The sequence below is a fragment of the Chiloscyllium plagiosum genome, chromosome 28, assembly GCF_004010195.1.
Source record: "Chiloscyllium plagiosum isolate BGI_BamShark_2017 chromosome 28, ASM401019v2, whole genome shotgun sequence".
NCBI classification, from domain to species: Eukaryota; Metazoa; Chordata; class Chondrichthyes; order Orectolobiformes; family Hemiscylliidae; genus Chiloscyllium; species Chiloscyllium plagiosum.
The window spans coordinates 26,722,610-26,733,394 of NC_057737.1; positions in this window are offsets into that span (position 1 = coordinate 26,722,610).

A 10,785-nucleotide genomic window follows, 5' to 3' on the forward strand; every position below is an offset into this window, starting at 1 on the left:
GGAGGAGGTATCTGAGAGCTGGTGCTCAGCCTCTGTTCTGTAGTGGTCAGTCGGCCAGGCTACAACAGTAGCACTCTTAACAGTAGGTTTAATTACAAGTTCAGGATTGGATCCGAGAGCCTGGAGTGCAGTCAGTTCCCAGGAGGATAGGTTGGAATGGGTAAGGGGGGTGGCAGAGGAACTTTGGTATACCAATGTCATGTCTCAATGAACAGATCAAGTGCAGATAAAAGTCAGAGAGGGGTCCATGAGGAGGTGGGCAAAGAGTCTGTGGAACAGGGAGAGGATTCTTGTCCAAAGAAATGGGCATAGAGTTGAAGGCAACAGAGGAAGTGTTCAACATAATATTGTGCCCAAAATTCATTAAAGTGGGGAAGCAGAGGGATAAAACTGAGACTTTTGCTGAATACAGAGCATTCAGCATCAGAACGGAAGGTCAGGAGTGATGGTGAATACATGACAGGAGGTGGGGTTGGGGGGGTAGGGGATAGAGTCAGAGGAAAGGGGAGGGGAGGAAGGTTCCAGAGGGCTGTGGGTATCTTTAAGTTGTTGCGTTTTGTGTGCCTTGGTGCCTGAATGTTTTTATTTTAAACTGAGGTATCCTCTTTCTTCACAGTCATAAACTATGTCCCTTTCTCAGGAGTAACTGTTCACACATCATTCATCCACACTTCTGCAAAGCTGCCCAAACTGAAAATAAAAAGCTTTTTTCTAAGTTGTGTGTTTCCTCCAAGACACCCACCCCCAAAAGATCTATCTGAAAGCCAATGCACAACACTGTTTACTTGTCACTTGTAAACTCTCCAAATGTAAGCAAACTCCATTACTCTCCAGGAGGTCTCCAATATTTCAAAATAAATTTCCAGGGCAACAGAATTACAAGTTGATAATTGAACCCTTCAAACACACAGAAAACCCATAAGCTACTTGTTCAAAATTCAAAAATAGCAAAGAAATGATATTAAAATGTATATAAACACACACTTTACATCATACTTCTTACCAAGAAGAATAAAAATGTGTCTTTAAATGTATTTTCATTACACATCAAAATTATCTTAACACCATTATATGGCATTAATAGTAGTAACATGTTAGCTTTAAACAAGCAACGAGTTTCACAGTTACCATGTTTAACATAAGTCCATAGGTAACTCATCACTCAATATCCTTTGAATGTTCTCTGATAAAGCATCTGCTGTAGTATTTTACTTTCCAGCTACATGAACAATTTTCAATTTATACACCGGAGAATTAAACTCAATCAAAATAATAAGTCCTTGTCTGAAAAAAATTCTAAGCAAATCAAGAGATTGTAATCTGTGTAACAGTTCTTTCACATTGTTATCTCAAATTGACATAGAGCCAAAACATAACTTACTGTCTTCTTCTTCTCTGCTGCTGACTGTTTTTGCTGCTCATGGCCAGCTTCTTTGACAATTAACTGACAGGCTATTCAGTTCCCATCTCATTAATTTGCAGTAGAACAACCCAACGCTAGTGTCACTGACATCAACAGCCAGTTGGAATGAATTCTTATAATTAAGTGCAGCGTAAACTCATGCAGTTGTCAGCACAGCTTTCAAGTTTTCAAAGGCACTTTGACATTCTTGTGTCCATTCAGATTTTCTGCCTTTCTTCAACAAATTTTGTTAAAGGTGTAACAACAGTGCTGAAGATTGGAACAAATTTGCGATAAAAAGAATCCGCTCCTGTTAACATAACACAAAATTTCATACTTTGTCTGCCTGGGAGCATCTAAAAAGCCAGCACTTTCACCTCTCTAGATAATACTTGGCCTTGTTTCACACTAAGGCCCAAATAAATCATCATCTATGTTTTGGCAAATTCACTCTTAGCCAGATTTATAACCAAATTATAAGGTTTAAGTCAATTGGTGAAAATTTTCTTCCCAAGCTTAACTAGAAACCATCAAATCCTTGATGTAAACCAGACAGCAAACAATGACTGTATTGGTTAATCATTGCCAATTGTTGGTGTATTGACTTTACATTGGTAAAGTTTATTCAGTTTTATGAAAATTGACATTTCTGTGGCTCTACCCATCCATAGAACTTGCCAGATCGATTTTTGTGACAAATCATATTTGTCCAAATCATTTGTTGCAGTCCTCCATTGGATACACTATTGTTACTATATTGCCTATATGGTAATCAATACAGATTATTTGTGACCCATCCAGTTTCAGCACTTTCAAAATTGGTGAGCTCCAACTATGACAATAATATAATTTCCCATCATGAACTTAGTCTCTTCCCTCAGGAGCTAATCTCCCTGGATTGAGTCTGTAAGGTTATTTTATGGTTAACACATTTCCCACATAAATATCATGAATAGAGAAGACCATATTCCTTGGCCTCTTCCCAAATATTCTCTAATATCCTTCAGAAGTCATTTCAGTAATTTTCTGGATGATAAAACAGAATGGACATAAGAATGTCAAAGTGTCTTTGAAATCTTGAAAGCTGACAACTACACCAATTTTTAGTTGCACATTTCAAATACTTATGTTTTCAAACCTGATTGTTGGTGGGTCAACATTTTAATTTTCAATTGCTAATTCATTGACTAGCTGTATTCATAATCCAGTCTCACTCTTTTTTCACTACTGTAAGTACACTTTACACCTGACTATTATTCCTGTCATATCTTCCAACATGTCATGACACACTTGGTGTTTCTTTCTTCTGTCCAGAGTACTCACTAAAACGTTCACAGGTTTCTGTTTTTTTTTAATGGTTTCTAAGAGTCATGTAACAATACTAACAGGTTGTCTCCAGCTTCAAAATTTCCCTTTTTTTTATCTGTTCTAGTTTTCGTTGTCTGTTGAGAAAACGTCAAATACTTTTCAGTCAACTTACAGATGAATGTTAATTTGTCTTTGAAATTCAAAACGTAGGTCAAATGGGTAAATTCTGAACTTTTGTTTATCAATTTCTCTTTGATTTAGTTTAAGTAGTCCTTTCACCAAAGGTCCAGTTATTAGTTCAAAATAATTAAATTTATGGATTCATTTAGGAGAGTCCCTAATGGTAAATAGTAACAAAGGAATTCTCTTATCCTAATCATTAGGATATTCTTGGCAATAAATTCTAATCATGGTGTACAATGTTTGATGCCACCTTTTAAATGCACCATGGGGAAATAAAGCACTATACCCTCTTTAAGTGCATCTTCTCCTCTGTTGCTATGTAATACCCAGTCCCTGTCGTCACTGTCAAATACAGTTCCCTGCTGACACAATTTCTTCATCATCTTTTCCTGTGTATACCCACATCCATGAGGTTGGGTTCAAGACAGACTGCTCGAGAGGGGAATGTAAAGAACTGGCTTCAGATGTGAACTTCTTTCTTTGTTTATTACACATTAAGACTAAGTAATGCAACACATGGAATTCAGAGATATACCAACCTCAAAGCTTACTGTTACATTATTGAAAAACTACTCCATAAAGTCTACCACCAAATGCTAGTCAGTCTAATCCAAATGCTTTTCTGCACATTTCTAACCTTCTCATGTTTAGACTTCAGTTCTGCATGTGTTTCTCTCTTTTTCTTTAACTCCACCCACATTATGCCATTTTGTGCCATGAGAAGCAGCTTGATGACATCATTTGTGAGGTTGCTCCAGAGACCTATCCCCTTACTTAACATTCCTCTTCAAACTTTTTACCGGCTCAAACACAGATTAACAGTTCTATCCATCCTCAAATGAGTTCTCCAGATTGTGACTATTTATAGAATTTACTGTACATATTTTTCATTATCTCTCCCACCTCTCCCCAAGTCTTTTTGATTGATCAGTGGTCAAGATTAGAGTAGTGCTGGAAATGCACAGTAGGTCAGGCAACATCTGAGAAGCAGGAAAATCGACGTTTCGGGCAGGAGCCCCTCATCAAGAATGAGGCTGGAAGCCTCCGGGGTGGTGAGGTAAATGGGAGGGGGGTGGGACTGAGGAGAAGATAGCTGGGAGTGCAATAGGTGGATGGAGGAAGTGGTAAAGGTGATAGAACGGATAGGCAGGAAGGAAGATTGCAGGTGGGACAGGTTATGAGGATGGTGCTTAGCTGGAATTTTGAAACTGGGGTAAGGTGGGGGAGGGGAAATGAGGAAACAACTGGTGAAGTCCACATTGATGCCCTGCGGTGGAAGGGTTCCGAGGCGGAAGATGAAGCATTCTTCTTCCAGGCGTCGGGTGGTGACGGAGTGGCAGTGGAGGAGGCCCAGGACCGGCAGAGTGGGAGGGGGAGTTGAAATGTTTGGCCACAGGGTGGTGGGGTTGATTAGTGCGGATATCTCAGATGTTCCCTTGAAGCGCTCTGCGAGAAGGCGCCCAGTCTCCCCAATGTAAAGGAGACTGCATCGGGAGCAACAGGTGCAATAAATGACATTTGTGGAAGTGCAGATGAAAATTTGATGGATGTGGAAGGCTCCTTGGGGACCTTGGATGGAAGTGAGGGAGGAAGTGTGGGCGCAGGTTTTGCAACTCCTGCGGTGGCAGCAGAAGGTGCCAGGAGGGGAGGGTGGGCTGTTGAGGGGCATGAACCTGACCAGGTAGTCACGGAAGGAATGGTCTTTGCGGATAGAGGTGGGGAGGGAAATATGTGGTGAGGTCCATTTGTAGATAACGGAAATGGTGAAGGATGATATGGTTTATGCGGAGGCTGGTGGGGTGGAAGGTGAGGACCAGGGGGGTTCTGTCCTTGTTGCGGTTGGAGGGGTGGGGTTTGAGGGTGGAGGTGTGGGATGTGAATGAGATGCGTTGGAGGCCATCTTTAACCACATGGAAGGGGAAGTTATGGTCTTTAACGAATCAGTAGTCAGTTGATGTGGCCAGAACATCTTCACCAAGGTATGGAAACACTTGAGGAGAGCCTTCTTATTTCATAGGGAAGATTGCTGGCTACTGATGAAGTATGCCTTCTCCACATGGATGTGGTCATTGATGCCAGATCCTTTTAATAGTAAGTGACATCTTTTAATCAGGTGGTAATGTCTTCACCTTCTCTAACCACTAAATATCATTCCAAGTAACCATGATACTCACAACAATGTTGAGTTTAAATTTGATTGGCTGACCACTTATATTGATATCTTTAGTCAAATCTATATCAGGTAACTTTAATTTTTCTTATGAAAGGGAATTTAGATTTTCTCAAGATCATTCTTATAGTAAAGAAACTTGTTTCATTGCAGTTTTAGCCTGCTCTTCAAGGTTCTATTCATGTTACCTTAGAAATGATCTGGTCTGATGCTTGGTATTCTCTTCAGACTGTAGCACATCTCTAGAAAGGGTTGTAAGTATCCTTTGTTGTATGTTTCAGGTAGTACATACAGGTCATTAATAATGCCTGTAAAGTCTCATGCGAGTGGCACCTCCTTTGGAAGTGTAAATCTTGCCTGTGTCTTATTTATTCTTCAATCTGTCATGACTACGGATCTTAACCCCAGATCACCTATGGACATGTTAAACTTTAATTATAATGTGCAATTTTTTTTGTGAGAAAAAAGGCTTTCAGACAAGAGTTTAACTGCAGATGTAAATTTGCACCCCATCCACTACTTCAAAAGTCACATTCTCAAGTGAACTTTAACAATTGGTGTCATTTTGCGATTGGAAAATTTTGCGATTTGTATATGAAAGAAGTGAAACTAACATGGTCATTCTAATAGATGAGAGACTTAACAAATGATCAAGGTATTTTTCAATATATAATTTCAGTGACAACACATGGTAAACTTTTGCTATAAATTCTGTGTCTTACAATCATGTACTCCACAATTACCTGATGAAGGAGCAGCACTCTGAAAGCTAGTGCTTCCAATTAAACCTGTTGGACTATAACCTGTTGTTGTGTGATTTTTAACTTTGTACACCCTAGTCCAACACTGGAGTCTCCAAATAATCAGCTAGTACTACCAACTAACTTGTAATATTTATATTTCTTGATTTTAAAAGTCTCTTTTTACATGAATCAGTAATCTATTCTCACATATCTTGTCCTTTATTCCTTTGTCACAATTTTCTTGGTAATTTTGCATTTTGTTTTACTGCTTTATGAATATTCCATTTTCATTAGATGACTTTACAAACTTCATTTTGACCTCTCTCTCTCTCTTTAGTTACCTGGAGAGTTCAGGCATTGGAGTTCACCCCCTTAAAGGAACATGACACAAATTATTGACAAAGTACCTTCACTTTGAAAGCTTCCCATTGTCAAATTAGTTTTTCTTATCAATATTTGACATCAATTCACTGGGATGGGGCTCTTTTCAACTCACTAAAATTAACCCATTTCCAGTTGAATGATTTCGTTGGTTAAGGTGCATCTGGGAGATCCAATAATTGAAGTACATATTGGAAAGCTGAATTATTTGCTCATTGAAGCAAGTTGAACCAGGACACCTGCTGCTGAGATGCAATGAGGAGGCAGTAATGATTTGTAGTAAAAATATAATTAGGAAGTATTTATGACTTAGTGTTAAGAGTCTCTACATCTGAGCCAGGATGCCCAACTGCTCCTGAGGTGTACAATAACATCACTGGTCAGATTAGGAAATATAAACACAGCCTGAGTTGACATTGGTTCAAACATGAATGAAAAGCACCACCTGCAGTCCAAAATGCATAACTATATTGAACAGCAACTGGACAATACAGGAAAAGTGGGCTGAATTTGACCAGAAATCAATCAAGTGTCAGTTTTGAAGAGTTTTGTAGCAGGTTTCTCTCCAAGAGCACTAGTGACATTTCTCACACTATTCTCCAAAATGTGCTCATTAGCTTTGCAGCCTGCATCTGTCCATTTGTCTTGTTTCCCTTTTGCTAGAGGTGCAAACACAAGCCACTGCTTAGAACTCCCAGAAATCCTGGTCCTGGCACTATGTTAAAGATGGTCAGATGCTGCTAACTAAGAGGTGCCCTTCACCATGTGGTGGGGGAGAAACTAGAAATAAACATTTCACAAAGCACATAGGTGACGTGGCTGGCATCTCATTGCAAATACAAATGTACATTTGTAAATGTATTAATTTTCATAACCAAGCTTCCTAGGTTACTCATCCTAACATCATCCAACCTTAGAACCCTGTCTAAGATTCTGTCACACTTCTCCCAATGGTCTGTATAGCCGAACATCTTTCCATTGTTCAATGTGGGAGCAGGAAAACCTTCAAGTGGTTGAAAGCTTTCACTTTTATTTACCAACTGCAAAAATGAATAAAAACAAACAAATGTTTTCCACAAATAGCCAGGAACTGGTTGCCTTTGGAGCAGCAAGGAATTTCCATTCAATAAATTATCACCGCATCCAACTCATATCTATCAGAACCTGGTAAGAATCAAGTCCTGTCTGCTTTGTTGCACCATGCTATCATGCAGATGATCATGTTCCTCCTACTCAATGACCTTGGAAGAGAACTGCCACTCTCTCAGCTCTTCAAAATCCATCACATCCTCTCTTTGCTTTTCCAGTTGTGTGGCATACTCTTTCTGGAAATATTTCAATATCCTTGCAGCCCAATCTAAGCAATGGAATTTCATTTTCTACAGCTGTAGAATCATACAGCATGGAAACAGACTCTTAATTCCAACCAAAAAGGCCTATCATCTGCTCCACAAAACTCCTGGTGGAAGAATAACTGCATTTAATCTACAGTTAGCCTCGGTCAGGAGTTTGTGTAATGGACTCATCAGACATGGTTGTAGAGGGTAGCCCTAGTTTCTTGTAAGGCATTTACTAGTGCTTTCGGTCAACCTGGGTTTAGAAGACAGGAAGTTTGGGGAATTTTGCAAATTTTATACAATCTTTAACTTTTATGACAACTCCAGGAATGTGAAACTCCATTTCCAGTATGCTCCTCCAGTGAGGAGTCAGCATTCACAACACACAAATTACGGTTTTGCATTGACCTCTGTAAAGTGAGACATGGAGGACTTTGACAAAGAGGACCAAAGCATGTCTCTACATGGACCTTTGACAAAGCAACCTTAATTCCAATTAATGCAGTAAAAGCCTGCAAGCGGGCATCAGAGCCGCCCCGCATTTGCCACAGGACTATGCCTACATCGGTAAAACTGTAGGAATTCATTTTGTGTTTTAAACGGCAGCCGCAGCTTAAACCCACAGAACTCAGCAGCTGCCGGTCTGCCCACGTGACCGGGAGATGGGAGCCAGAGGACAGATCAAATCCACACGAGGCCAGACACTAACTATGACTCATAGACCGAAACTCCGGAGCTAATTAATAAGACAAGCAGATAGTACCCGGACCCGTTTACATAATCCAATTAGCACCCTATTGTGTGTACACTGCAACTCTCCTGGGTTGGCAGGAAACCCACCATTTGCACCTACTCCAGCAATGATGGGGAACTATCATTCCATTCATACTCAAAATCCTCACATCCTGACAAAGAAAGGTATATAATGTGTAGCAGCGCACGGGAACAACAGAACAGCTGAGATTCGGACCTCGGTTGGTCTCCGCCGGTGTTACTATATCAATAAACATTACCGATTGTTGAACCGCACTCTGGGCTCGGACTGATATCATTTCATCCACGCTAACAAGCCATATCACATGAATACAGCAAGAGAATTGTAAATGATGTATGATCACTGATAAGCTGTCTTCCCACCCAACATCACACAAGAAAGGCAGCATTGCATATCACTGTTCATGGTGAGAGGAAATCAGCTCCACGCTGTTGTGTAGCCTATGGGATCTTGGACTGTGTTTGTGAATTGTGAACAGGAGATGCCACTTAAAAATGGCCTGTGATTATTTCTCCTTCAGAGAGATAACTATCTTTAATGTGCAAAGACCAACGATATGGTGAAATTTACAGGATTTGCACCCAACATAGCGGGACATTGCAAGCATTTCACATGTAGGATAATACAATAACAGGTGCCTTCAACCTGTATTGTGAAAGTATCCAATGAATGCAATTGTCCTTGAACAGTCTGACATCACTCACAAGTAGAACATGTGATCAGACAAGTAAAGCTTACTCTGCCCACTCCAGGTGTGACCACAGGTATTTTCCATTTCCAGTGCACATTTATGATTCATATAACAGGGAAGGCAATGCAGAGTTTTACAAGTTCAGCCTGACAATCTTCCCCGAATCTTCCTTCCTGATATTCCCTGTCAAGCCCATCAGTAAAACATTGAATTAAATCTTCATTTCTCAACATGTCCTCCTGCTTCCCAACTTTACAGCTTAGTTGTCAATCATCATATCAAGTTGTACCCCTCATTGAGGCCAGTATGGTTGGGACTGTTAATGACCCACCCCCACTTTCTGCAATATTATATGTTTTTCAATGCCCTATAGTGTCCACTCCTGTGCAATTATTGTCCCCTGTACATCCGAGAACACTGCCTCTAATCCCCAGAATTGATATTCTCAACTTCCATTCCAAAACAGGGATCTCTGATAACTCCCACCTTGGCTTTCATTGAGCTGACATCCATGGACTGACTGTGGATTGTCCCCCTGACCAACTTAGGTGGGCTGTTCAGACTGATGGCCAACTGGATCCTTGCCAGATCTCTGTGCAGCTCCCTGAACTGGTTGCACTGGACTTGCAGGACTAACTGCAGTCCACTCCATGGATTCACTGACCCTGACAATCCCAACCAGCTGAAGGACCATGTCTTACCCCTGACCTGATATTAAACTCTGCCCCTAATGCACTGTATTAGGATCCCCTCACTGAAAACTGTCTCGCTTGGTCTGACTGAGACTATTCCCCTTAGATTTTGTGATATGGCCATTTGGTTGAAACACATGCAGTGTTTGCTGTTTGAACTGACACATAGTGCAGGTGTGAGTTTGAAGCAGCACTGTGTTGTACAGCACATGTTCAACCTCTTGACTGTTCACAGATAAACAATAAAATGAGACAAAAGTACCTTGAGCGTTTAAGCGCAGGTTGAGGGGCCAAATCACAAAAAGATAAGGCAAGGTAGAGATGCTGTGGGTATCCAAGTCAGCACAAATTGAGTGAGAACTAAGGAGCCAAGTGAGGAGGCCTAAGATTCACTCTCATCCAATCCATGAATTTGGTGCACATCCCTTTGTGCAAATACTGGAGTATCCACGTGTGCAGTTAAACACAGAAATCTGTACATTGCTATCTGAGATGATATGTTGCTGCAATTCTCACCCATTGATTTAGCACCCCAGCATCGGTATTACAATGAAATGTGCTAGTGTGCTCCAAATTGCAGCCCTGAATGCAGAACTGTATTGCAAGTATGCCATGAGGATGCAATGAGACTGTCTGATGACAATGACTGGGAGAAAATGAGGACTGTGGATGCTGGAGAGTCAGAGTTGAAAAGTGTGGGGCTGAAAAAGCACTGTAGGTCAGACAGCTTCCGAGGAGCAGGCGAGTCGACATTTCGGGCATAATACCTTTATCGGGACTAACGAGAATGACTGGGCAGGACAGGGAATGGGTGTTGGGGTGAGTGGTGATGGTTGCTGTCCGTGGGTTATGCTCTGAGATGATGGGGACTACTAGGAGAAAGTGAGGTCTGCAGATGCTGGAGATCAAAGTTGAAACTTTATTGCTGGAACAGCACAGCAGGTCAGGCAGCATCCAGGGAACAGGAGATTCGACGTTTCGGGCCCAGGCCCTTCTTCAGGAATGAGCAGAGAGTGTTCAGCGGCCCGAAACGTCGAATCTCCTGTTCCCTGGATGCTGCCTGACCTGCTGTGCTGTTCCAGCAATAAAGTTTCAACTTTGAT